This window comes from Heterodontus francisci, chromosome 2 (genome assembly GCF_036365525.1).
Source record: "Heterodontus francisci isolate sHetFra1 chromosome 2, sHetFra1.hap1, whole genome shotgun sequence".
NCBI lineage: Eukaryota > Metazoa > Chordata > Chondrichthyes > Heterodontiformes > Heterodontidae > Heterodontus > Heterodontus francisci.
This window is the reverse complement of record NC_090372.1, coordinates 102,134,354-102,147,287: the sequence shown is the minus strand read 5'-3', so window position 1 is coordinate 102,147,287 and position 12,934 is coordinate 102,134,354. Positions and strand designations below refer to the sequence as shown.

The 12,934-nt window shown below is 42.4% G+C and overlaps 1 long non-coding RNA gene across 1 annotated transcript in view; it reads left to right on the top strand.

Moving 5' to 3' along the window:
- Positions 1-1,521: 1,521 nt before the first annotated feature.
- Positions 1,522-12,934, top strand: part of LOC137379749 (uncharacterized) — a 29,704-nt gene continuing 18,291 nt past the window's right edge. The window contains exons 1-2 of the long non-coding RNA XR_010976901.1: positions 1,522-1,603; positions 2,440-2,613. This is a non-coding gene — a long non-coding RNA (uncharacterized lncRNA). The remainder of the gene's footprint in view (positions 1,604-2,439; positions 2,614-12,934) is intronic.

Below are 12,934 nucleotides of genomic sequence, written 5' to 3'. Positions count from 1 at the left end.
ATATAAATTTACATTCAGTAATACAAATGTTGTGAACCTATAAGAAACAGTACTGTCAGTGGAAAAGGTTAACTTTTATATTTGTTTATGATATTGTCAGGTGCAATCGCATCATTTCATGTAAGTTTTCTTTTAAAAACTTTCCTGTTTGAAAAAGAGGTGAATGCCATTTTACCTTTTTGCCAGATCTTTGTATCTTTTAAAACTTGAATATTTTTACCTTTAGGAATTGAAAATTTCGTTAAAAAAACAGAAATTATTCATAACATCATTATTAACTTTTTTAGAAAAATTTTCATCAGGGAAGACGGCATTTTGAATTAAACTCCATGGGCACAAAATTCATTCGCCCAATTTTTGGATGCGGGGCCATGATCTGCGGCATGCCTGTGCCTGTTGGAAACTGGGGCGGTAGGCGGTAAGACATAAGATTTATCTACCCACCTTGTTTCCGTGATTGTAGCATGGCCACGAGAAGCTCCTCCATTTCAGTGCTGGCATCCTGGGTGGGGTGCGAGTAGCCTTGGGAAGAAACCACGTGCTCCAGGCAGTCTTACCTGTTTAAAAGGTGCAGTTCCAATAATAGGGAAGTTGCAGCAATGCACTGCAGGCTGCTGGTTAGTCATTTTTTGCCATTCAGGGACAAGGTATGGCACACCAAGGGAAGAAGACGACTCCCTCATTTAGTGACACCATTGTGGACGCACCGTGTAGAGAGGTCAAGGACAGGAAGGGGGCCATGTTTCTGGTGGGGGCAGGAAGCCCTCAAGACTAAGCCTCCAAAGAGAATGGGAACAGGTAAGGTAATGGATTTTGTAAAAACAAAAAGTAAAAGAAAAAATGTAGCCAATTAGAGATGAAAAAAGGAGATTCTTTAATGGAGGATGAAGGAATGATGTAGATGTATGAGTTATTGCTCCAGTTCTCACAAAAAGTGTGAGATAGTGGAAATAGTGCGACTGGAGGAGGTGGGTAACTAGATAGAACTATCGATAAAGGAAGTAGTACTGAAAAAATTGGATATGGAAGTTGTACCAAATGACTAGGGCTGGGGCAGGGAGGGGCGAGGGGTGGTCACTGATGCAGAACAAAAAAAGGTATAAAAGTAGGTAACTATAAACCAGCCAGCCTAATATTAGTAATGTCTAAGTTTCTAGAAGCCATGATACGGGATAAAATTAATACCCATTTGGATTGACAGACCTGCGAACAGTGAAATTTGCATAATGTGAAACCCTCAAAAATGAACACTTACTCACAGTCCCAAATAAAATTTACAAGAGATACTCTGAAACCACAGACACTTGCAAATTGCAAACTATGGACAGCTTTCAATGCATCATGCCCTTTTACAACTTAACACATGGGACACAGCCTGATGTCACACTTTAAACATATTAAAGTATGTTCTGTATCTGAGCGTGAAGATTGTGATGACTGATGGGTTGTGATTGGATTCCTTTTTGCCCTGTATCGGGGTTTGAAACCCCGCCCCCTCACCACAGCCGCTATCCCCGCTAGTATTGGGATTTGAATTACCCATACAGTGGCTGTCCATGCTACATTGGGGTTGGAATCACCCCTGCAGCCGCTGTTTCTGCAGGTAACAGGGTCCATACTTGTCGCTGTCAGTACATAAAATGACCATTTTGAAAATAAGGACACTAGCAAAAGGACAGTTGATGTCAGTTCCTTAGGTGTCCGGAATTTGCAGATTTCACTGTACTTGTCAAAGGCAAGTTTTGTCTCATAAATGTAATAGCATTTTGAGAGTAATGGGGTGTTCCTGATAAAAGAATTACACTTGCGTGGATGTGAGTTTTCAAAAGAATTTGATATGGCCCACTGTTGATAAAATTAAGGCATAAGGGACTGAATTTTGCGGTGCCATTAACGGCGATGCATTCAACATTCGCCGCTGCTGAATGTCAGAGACACCCCGCAACTTCCAAACTGCGATGTGAACTTTAGTGTGACAATCCGGAAGTTACAGTGGGCCAACCAGTGTTACTCCCAAGGGTTCGTTACTTCAAATGCTAAGTATGGATTCAATGGTGAATTTGGACTCGTTGCCCACTAATTCCACTTTAAAGTTTTATAGCAGTATTTTCAGGTAAAGGACCTCCTCTCAATTCGCGAATACTTAATGAGGAGGCCTACACCATTAAGTACAAGTTAAAATGGATTGATTTTTAACATTTTTTAAACATTAAATCTTTTTAAAAAGTCTGATAAATCATGCTAAAATGTCATCGATTTTAATTTTTAACATTGATTTATCAGACTTTTTAAATAGCACTTCTTAAAATGATTTAACTAATCAAAATTATTGAACTTTAAAAAGTTACATTTTTAATTTTTTGTAAAATTAATTATGTCTACTAAAATTATGATTTTCTAATCCTTTTTTTAACGTGATTATCCAACGCCTTTTTACAGCAGCAGCATGTTTTATACAGTTTTTCTGGTGCAGTGACTAAGCAATAGCCACAACTGCCTACTGATTTCGCCTGAACGAGCCAGTGCTGCTGGGCCTTGCTGTAAATGTAACCAACCCATACTGGGAGGGAATCCTCCCTCAAAGCAGCCGAAAGTGTTGACGCCAGGATTGTGGTAGGTTTGTGCGTAGATTTGTTATTTTATGGCTGGGATTTTACCCTTGGCGGACGGGAGCCATCCACCGACTGAAAAGTTGATGGCGAACCCGCTTCCACCTGGCCTGGGGATCCGACTCACATTTTGCGGTTCCCCGGCCTTTAATTGTTCTGAGGCAGAACTTCCACCTGCTTGATGCAGGAAGTCCCGCCTAATAGAGCTGCTGGCCAATCAGTGGGCCGGCAGCTCTTAATCCCAGCAGCGCTAACGGGAGTAGTGGCGACTGCTGGGACTGCAGCCCAGCTTCGTGAAGATGTCAGGGGTAATCGGTCGGGCCCGGTGAGGCAAGGGTGGTCGATCAGGGTGGATGGGGGGGCATGTTGGGGGTGGTTGGGGCAGTGAGGACAGTCGTCTGTCGGTCACAGGGTGCCCGATCATGAGGGCCCCCCCAGGCCATCAGAGAGCCATCTGCTTTTGTCAGGTGGCTTCTCTCGGGCCTGGACCGCCTGACCAGCCACGGGTAAAATCCCCTTGGCGGCAGGCAGAGGCCATTAAGTGGCTGTTAAGTGGCCACTTAAGAGCCTCGATTGGCCTGGGGCGGGCAGACCATTTTTCGCCACCGCCGCCCTGCATAAAGTGGCGGTGGGAGTGGGTCGGAAAGGGCCACCCGAGCCGTCCGCTCCATTTTACGCCCCCTCCACCTTTTACTTCTTTGGGGGGGGGGGGGGGGGGGAGGGGTGGTAAAATTCTGGCAGTGAGCACTGTCACTGTGCCGCTAACCGCAAAATCCGGACCGATGTATCAAAGGGAAAATAGCAGCATGGATAGGAAGTTAAATGAGAAATGGCCAATGGGCAGAAGAATTTAAAAATAGGGTTAATATATGTTGTTATGCAGTGAAGAGATGAAAAATAGTTCGGCCTCCAGCGTCAGTGTTAGGAGCAATCAATGCACTTCATGGTGTATATATCTCGACTCAGGTGTATGGGGCATAAACTAGTAAAAATGATTAACTGTGCAGAGGACTGTAAGTGACTTCAGGAAGAGAGCAGGTTAGTGGATTGGTCCAATAAATATTCGATAAAATTTAAAAATATAATGCAGACAGTTGTTGTGAAGTATTAACATTTTAGAAGGGAGGGTGAGTGGAAATAGATCTTAAAATGCCAAGTTTTAAAAGGATTAGAAGAGCATAGAAACGTAAGGGTTAAGATACACATAGCTTGAAAAGTGAGGAGACAAGTTGATAAAGTTATGTAAAGAAAATTACCAGATTCTAGGTTTATAAATGGGGCATAGAGCAAAATAGGAAAGAGAGGGGGTGCTGAAGCTATACAGATGACTGGTTAAGGCACAGTTAGAACATTGTGTCCCGTTTTGGGTGCCTTGCTGTAGGGAGGATGTAAGAGCTATGATGAGGCTAAAGGTTAAATTTACTGATATGAAACCAGGAATAAGAGGTTTTTAGATAAGTGGAGTGATCAAAGAAGCCTGGAACTTTATACTGGAAAGACAGGGGCGGCACAGTGGCGCAGTGGTTAGCACCGCAGCCTCACAGCTCCAGGGACCCGGGTTCGATTCTGGGTACTGCCTGTGCGGAGTTTGCAAGTTCTCCCTGTGTCTGCGTGGGTTTCCTCCGGGTGCTCCGGTTTCCTCCCACATGCCAAAGACTTGCAGGTTGATAGGTTAATTGGCCATTATAAATTGCCCCTAGTATAGGTAGGTGGTAGGGAAATATATAGGGACAGGTGGGGATGTGATAGGAATATGGGATTAGTGTAGGATTAGTATAAATGGGTGGTTGATGGTCGGCACAGACTCGGTGGGCCGAAGGGCCTGTTTCAGTGCTGTATCTCTAAACTAAACTAAAAGAACATTTAGAGGAGAGCTGGGAATTAAGCAATTCAAACATTTGAAAGGTTCTTGATGCAGTAAATCAGAAAATATTAATTCCACTGCACAGTGTTTTGGCAATTGCAGACCATAAATTTAAGACTTTAAAAGAATGAAGGGAAAGGTTAAGATTTTAAAAAATGTCGAGAGTTGTTAAACTAGAAGCAATGGTGGAAGCAGAATCCTTAATAACCTTTGAAGGGGTAGTGGGTAAATATTTTTTTAAAATTAAAAAGGGAAAATGTGACTCAATGCATAGTTCTTTGCGCATGTGCCAGCTCTGAATCAGCAATAGAATTGTTCTACTATTCTATGACTCTGACAGCCAGAAGTGAAGCAGAACACTGACAATACTTTTTGCAAATGCCCACAGATAGATTGCTCCCATATGTGGCACTAGAAGTGATAGAAGACAGCAGTAGCCCAAAGAAACCTTGAGTGGAAGACAGTTGAGACTGCAGACTGTAGATGATACCAGTGTAGTGTGCATTTCTTAATCATTTGTATTATATGGTTTATCTGCCCCAACAATATGTTCCAACTTCAGAAGATCACAAGATTATAGATGGAGGAAGCCATTTAGCCCTTTTTAATTCATCCATCTAAAAGTACTGTACTCCATCCATTGCAGCATTCAATTATTTCTTAAATGACTCAAGTGTTTTTGCCTCCAGTATGCTATCTGGGTGTCTGATGCATGTATTCAGCATCTGTGGAGAGGACAGAGAGTCAACATTATGGTACCTTTCTCAAAATTGAAAATTAAGAGACAGACAGGCATGTTAATACAATCAGAAATGTTGTCAGAGTACATATTTTTTAAAAAGGCCAAAGAAGAAGTATCTGTGGAATTATGTAATTGGTCACTCACTAAAGGAATAGACAGAAGCATTAAGACTGTAAAGAAACAAAAGAAGTATGAATAGCCCAGGATGTGAGAAGCCTGAGGAAAATGTCATAGGATATGGGTGTTGCAATTCTGAAATTGCTCCATGATGATAGAACGGCAACTGTCTTGAATGGGAGATCTGAAACTGATACCTTCAAAATCTGGACCAGGGACCTGTGTGGTAGCCCCCATACTATTTACAATCTACCCGATAGTGGCTACTCACCTCATGAAAGATCAGCTGCCCTTTGGTGTGAGTATTAAATCCCGCTTAGATGGAAAACTCTTTAACATCAGTTGCCTCTGTGCCAAAGCTAAACGACCACCATAGACATTCATGATCTATAGTTTGCCGATGACTGCAGTGTCATTGTCCACTCTGCACCAGATTTGCAAGCCACTCTCTATCTCTTCAATTCTGCATACAAGACACTCGGCCTGTCTTTGAATGTTGCCAAAACAAAACTCATATCAACTCACACCTGGTCAGCCAAATATTCCACCTCCCATATATATTGAAGGAGAGACTCTGGAATATGTTGAGCACTTCCCATAACTTGGCAGTCACCTCTCTCAAAAGGCCACCATTGATGAGGAGATTCAACACCGGATCAGCTGCACCAGCTCAGCCTTCAACAAACTACAGCAGCGGGTGTTTGACAACAAAGACCTCCACAAGTCAACAAAAGTCCGAGTGTACAGAGCAGTTGTTGTCACTGTACTGCAGTGAGACCTGCACTGTGTATCAGTGACACGTAAGAGTGCTGAGAAATTCCATCAACAATGCCTCCACCACATCCTCCGGATTGAATGAATGTCAAACAAACGCTAGTGTCCTCCTTGAAGCCAGCTCCACAAGTGTTCAGGCAAACCTGCTGAAAAACTATCTTCGATGGACTGGACACTGTGTTCAGATGGCCGAAAACCGTTTCCCGCACCAGGTCCTGTTTTCTCAGCTCTCAAATGGCCATTGTTCTAGGGAGGACAAAGAAAACACTTCAAAGACACTCTGAAGTTCGGCATCATTGACATTGATGACTGGGAGGAACTTGCTACCAATCGTTCAGAATGGCAACAACTTGTCCATCAAGCTGCATCCTACTTTGAGTCCAAACGCCTTAGTGATGAGGAGAGCAGTGGCAGAGAAGGAACGAAAAGGAAGCAAATCCTGCACTCCGGATCCCAGTACCTCGTGGGATGTCCTGCCTTATGTGGCCAAAGATGAGGTCAAGAATCGGCCTGTTCAGTTGCCTGAAGACCCTTGCAACCTTGAGTAGAGGTCATCCTTGAATTGAGGGACAGCCGACCTTGGCGATGAGCATCATTGGCAGGGCCAGCATTTGTTGCCCATTCCTAATTTACCTTGACAACTGAGTAGCTTGATAGGCCATTTCAGAGAGCAGTTAAGAGACAACCACATTGCTGTGGGTCTGGAGTCACATGTATTCCAGACAAGGTAAGAAATTTGATTTCCTTCCCTCAAGGACATAAGTGAGCCAGATGGGTTTTGACAATCAATTATAGTTTCATGGCACCATTACTGAGACTAACTTTCAATTCCAGATTTTTTAAATTAATTGCAATTAAATTACACCAGCTGTCATGATGGGATTTGAACCCGTGTCTCCAGGACATTAGCCTCAGCCTCTAGATCACTAGCTCAGTGACATTACCACTACGCCAACATCTCTTCCTTAAACCTGAATGAACTGTGAATGAGGTCAGCCACAGCTCTGTTGGAAGCACTCTCACCAATGAGACAGAGGACTGAATCTTCCCGCTGGCGTTGGGAACCCAATTTTTGGACTATTTCGGGATCCCAAGCCCGCACATTTAGGTAGCATGCCCACCAGCTTAATTTAATGAGTTGGCCGCCTCCACGTTGGCTATCCAAGGAACAGTGTGGGACACATGGACTTGGGAGGGCCAGAGGGGCAAAAGAAAGAGCCGGCCGACAGCCTGATTGGGAAAGGTGAGTGTTGCTTAGGCAGATGGAGAGCAAGAGGTCTCCACTAGATGGAGGCATCACCTACAAAATGTCCTAAAAACAGCAATCTGTAAATAGCATCCAGAACCATTCCAGGGATCAGTATGCAGGGGAAACAACTCCAAACGCTTGCTGATGTGCTGCATAGAACCTTTCTGCTTCTTTATACGCAAATCTGCAAGATCATGTGATGACGTTCTGACCTCGCAGCATGAAGCCTCAACTGATGCGTTGCTGAGTTTCTGACATAGCGGGGGCCAATGCAATGCTGGCAAACATGCCTTCTAAAGATAAAATTGCCATTAATTGAGGCCTCAGCAACTTTAATTGGGTTCTTGCTGCAAACGGGCAGGTTGCCAACCTCGGCCCTGACCCATCATTGGGGAAATTGTCCAGATGTGGAAATTCTTCGGGGGAGCCGCTGACACATTTTTCCACAATGTTTCTGGTCCCCTGCCTCCAAGGGATTGGGAAAATTCCCCCCAGAAGGTAATAGATTCAAGTCCCACTCCAGAGACTCGAGCACAAAAAAATCAACACTAACACTCCAGTGCAGTACTAAGGGACTGTCGGAGGTGCCATCTTTCAGATGGGACGTTAAACCAAGGCCCTGTTTGTCTCTCAGGTGGACACAAAAGATCCCATGGCACTATTTCGAAGAGAAGGGGAGTTATCTTTGGGTTCTAGCCAATATTTATTGCTCAATCAACATCACAAAAACAGTTTATCATATTGCTGTTTGTGGGAGCTTGCGGCATGCAAATTAGCTGCTGCACTTCCTACATTACAACAATAAGTACAGTTTAAATGTACTTGAATTGCCATAAAGTCTCTCCCTCCAAGCTTTACTTGTTCTTTTAGAAATCTTCCTAAAATGCTGGTTCATTTCTTAACCACCAGGCTTTTGAAGGATACTCACCTGAAAAGTCATAACATGTCTTTTCCCTTTACAAATGCTTTTATTCCATGCTTTCCTTCACAATACTTCATTTGGTGGAAGAAAGTCTTTACTCTGCTCATTCCAGTTTGCTCCTGAATCCTTCTTTCCAACTTTGGTCTCAATGCGGGGTAGACCCCCACTATGTTGGGATTCGGCTCTATTTGCAGTGCTCCTTTAACTTCAAAGTGAGTTGCTCTTCTGTCAAGGGGGCATGATTGAGGGAGTTACCACCCTTTATGTCCTTGGTAGACCTCAACAGAATTCTTTCACTAGCTGGGTGTTGCTCTGTAGTCTATTGAGGGTCCCAAGAGGCCCAAATTGTTACAAATATTGATTGCCTTCCTCAGCAGGTCCACTTGTCCCACTGGGTACAAAAACCATTAAAAGAATGACTTTCTGCTTTCCAGCTCTTACTGGGTCTCCCCTTCACCATTAGAATGGAATGTGCTGCTCTGATGTTCCAGTGGCAGTTCAGAGTGGGCACCACTGAAATGGCCCTGCAGGTGAAATGCACCCACCCTAGCAATGAAAATGACACCAAGCCTGCAATTTAAGGCTCTGCAGCTACTGGAATGGACAGTTGGAGTTTCCACCCCAGTGCAAAGAGAAATATGACAATTTCAGGATCCAAGTGTTGTTCCCGAACATGTTCATCCAATTAAGTCTGTACAAATCCCTGCCTGGTATAAGACAGCACAATCTATGTGATCCTCATACAAGAGTTGCACCACTTGCAAAGTTTTAATGCCACCTAGTGTAAGTAAAAATGCCTTGCATGTTAAAGACTGTTTGATTCAGATTTATCATTTCCACTTCACCTTGTACCAGTTTGAATTTTTCCACTTTTACTCAGAATATTATAACCATATGGCAATAATTCAGATGTTAAAACTTTCTAAACAGTCTTCTAAAATCAATTCAAAATTGCTGACAATGAATCATTTTCTCTCTGCTTTTCTTTGGAAGTAGATGTAGATCATAAACAAAAAGCAAAAAAAAACTGCGAATGTTAGAAACCTGAAGCAAAAACAAAAAGCACTGGGAATACTCAGCAGGTCAGTGAGCATCAGTGTCAAGATTGAATGAGTTAATATTTCAGACATAGTAGATGTAGAGGGATTAGAGGCAATGAATAGGATAAAAATTGAGAGCGGGGAGGCTGGCTATGCTTAGGGTAGATAAGTCACCTGCTCCGGATGGTTTGCATTCCAGGTTGCTAAAGGAAGTGGGGATGGAGATAGTAGAAGGTCTTGCCATAATCTTCTAATCTTCCCTGGATACTGGAACAGCCAGAGTATTAGAGAATGGCAAATGTGACACCCTTATTCAAGAAACAATGTCAGGACATCCCTAGTGATTACAGGCCGGTTAGTTTGACATCACTGGTAAGGTTTTAGAAACTATAATCAGGGAAAATATCAACAGACACTTAAAAGAGGTTCAAGTTAATTAAGGAGAGTTGGCATGAATTTGTAAAAGGCAGATCATGTTTGACTAATCTAATTGAAATTTTTGATGAAGTAACAGAGAAGATTGATGAAGGGAATGCGGTGGATGTTGTTTATATGGATTTTAAGAATGCATTTGATAAGGTACTACATAAAAGGCTGGTTAAGAAAATTGAAGCTCATGGAATAGGAGGGTCAGTGTCCAATTGGATAAAAAAAATTGGCTTAGGACAGAAAACAGCATGTTGTAGTAACTGGTTGCTTTTCAGACTGGAGGATGGTAAACCGTGGTGTTCGCCAAGGGTCAGTGCCAGGACCACTGCTTTTTTTGATATATATAAATGACTTTGTTCTTGGAATGCAGAGTAGAATCTCAAAATTCGCTGACGACACCAAACTTGGAGGTGTAGCAAACAGTGAGGATGATGTGAACCGCCTGCAACAGGACATAGATAGGCGAGCAGAATGGGCAGAGAGGTGGCAGATGGAATTTAATACTGATAAGTGTGAGATGATGCATTTTGGCAGAAGGAATAGGGGAGAGGCAATATATACATAATGGCACAGTTTTAAAGTGTGTATAGGAACAGAGGGACCTGGGGATGTATGTGCATAGATATTTGAAGGTGACAGGACATATTGAGAGACTGGTTAGTAAAGCATATGGGATCTTCATAAATAGAGGCATTGAGTACAATAGCAGGGAAGTTATGCTGAACCTCTATAAAGCTCTGGTGAGACCCCAACTGGAATATTATGTCCAGTTCTAGTCACCACACATCAAGAAGGATGTAAGGGTCCTTGAGAGGATGCAGAGGAGATTTACCAGCATGGTTCGAAGGATGGAGGATTTCAGTTACAAAGTTAGGTTGAAAAAGCTGGGTTTGTTCTCCTTAGAACAAAAGGAGATTGGGGGAGATTTAACTGAAGTGTGCAAGATTAATGCAGTTTAGATAGGTTACACAAAGAAAAGCTGTTCCCATTAATGAATGATACAAAGACTAGGGGATACAGATTGAAAGTTTTGGGCAAAAGATACAGGGAGAATATGAAGAAGCACTTTTTTTATGCAACAAAGATTAGACTTTATGATGGAACTACTATTCCTGCCAACATGAGGGTCATTGCATAAGGTCACTTTCAAGGTAGTGGATGTGCATCAGATGCCTCTTCTGTCAAATAAAACATCACTCCAGATGGGATTAATTATGATGAACGCCCCACAGACCTGGAACAAAGTAAACCAGATGGGAGTAGGAGAAGATTACACATGATGTAATCAATAAGTATGCCAATGTTTTTGAAGGCTTAGGCTTTATCCAAGAAAGTATCACCTTGACGTAGATATCACAGTACCTCCAGTGAAGCATGCAGCTTGTAAAGTAGCTATTTCCTTGAAGCAGGAACTAAAGCAGAAGTTCCGTGAACTTGAAGAATGGGGAATCCTTGCCTAAGTTACTCATCCAACAGAATGAATTAATAGTTCAGTCATTGTGAAGAAGCCTAACAAACTTTGACCCTCGGGACTTGAAATGCCCACACTACCCTATTCCCACTGTGGATGACATCTTACTGAGGCTATCTAAAGCTCGTATCTTCTCAGTTATTGATGCTAAAGACGGGTTTTGGCAAGTGCACCAAAGAGGCTTCTAAGAATGGTGCTGAGATTATAGAACTACCAGCTGGATGTCAGGTACTGTTCCTGGGAAGGAGATATACATAGTTGACTAGTTGAGTAGAGACTACATTGTTACATGCGAGGCGGGAGTAATGCACTGTCAATTCAGTCCCATTACTCCACAGGTCCCAGCATATTACTAAAGTTTCCCACCCCTACTGGAAATTAGCCAAATTAAACATTTTATTAACCCCCAGAATAAAACACACCAAACCAGGTATCTTTAAACAACAACAAATTAACTATTAATAAACTAAGTCTTAAACAATACCGAGATAAATCTATGTCTGAAAAGACTTTATAACTTCTTATTCCTCTTAACCCTCATCAACACACACATACATTCAAAAACCAACGGTTAATCGGTTCTAAAATGATGTTTTAAATTAGAGCTGTTTCTTAGGAATAATAAAACAACTGGGTTGTAAGTCTTGGTGGGTTACTTTCCTAGTTCGGTTCCATGTCCCAGAGTCGAATAGTCAGATGCCACTTGAAGTCTCCAGGCGAGTTTGATGAACAGTCTGTAATGGATAAGCATTCACAGCACTTTGGTTGCAGAAGGTGTCACACAGATCTTTTAACAAAGAGTACAACAAGTCTATTTAGATTTTGAATTAGCAGTCTATCATTAGAAACTTTATTGAGTTTCCAGAACTCCCAGAAATATGAAAGACAACAGAAAGTCACTCCTGGGGTAGAGACTTCTTAGAGACTGTAAGTAAAAAGGAATTTGCTACCTCCAAGAATGCAAAGATTCCTTTCCATGGGATTTTTCATCTTTTGGCAACACACAGCCTGTAGGCCAATGTAGATTTTCTGCTGAGAGAGAGTCAAAATCCTTCCTTCAAAGAGAGAATGCTTTGCTAGTCTGCCAGATCAAACTGGTTCTAGCCAGTTTTTACATACAGTCAAACAGATACAATGCGGCATGTGAACTCTCTCTCTTGCTTTTTCTTAGGCAGCTCGCACACACTGTTCCCAGAGAATATTAAAACTTCTGTCAGTCTTAAAAGCACACAGACACCCCTTAGTTTTCAAACAGAGAAAAAAAAACACTTCCATGACAACATATATGAACCCCGTAGCAGAAAGGCAGACTCAATTTACAATGAAATCTAACAGATTAATCAAGTGTGAGAGTGAGCGTGAGCAATGTGACATCCATACAGCTGCAGAAAGAGACTTTGAGGGATCAGACACTACAAACACTGGCATCCATGGTGATGAATGGATGGTCAGATGACAGAGCAGAAGTACCAGTCTCAGTTAGAGAGTACTTCAATTCCAGAGAGGAGATAACAATTCAGAATGCAGTTCTCTACAAGGACATGAAAGTCATTGTTCCTAAAGCAATGCAACCACTGATGTTGGACAGAATCCACAACAGTCACCTTGAAGTAGACGCTTGCATTAGATGAGCCAGAGAGGTTCTTTTCTGGCTAGGAGTGGTTGCACAACTGAAAGACAAAATAACACAATGTAGCACATGCAATGCATTTCAGGT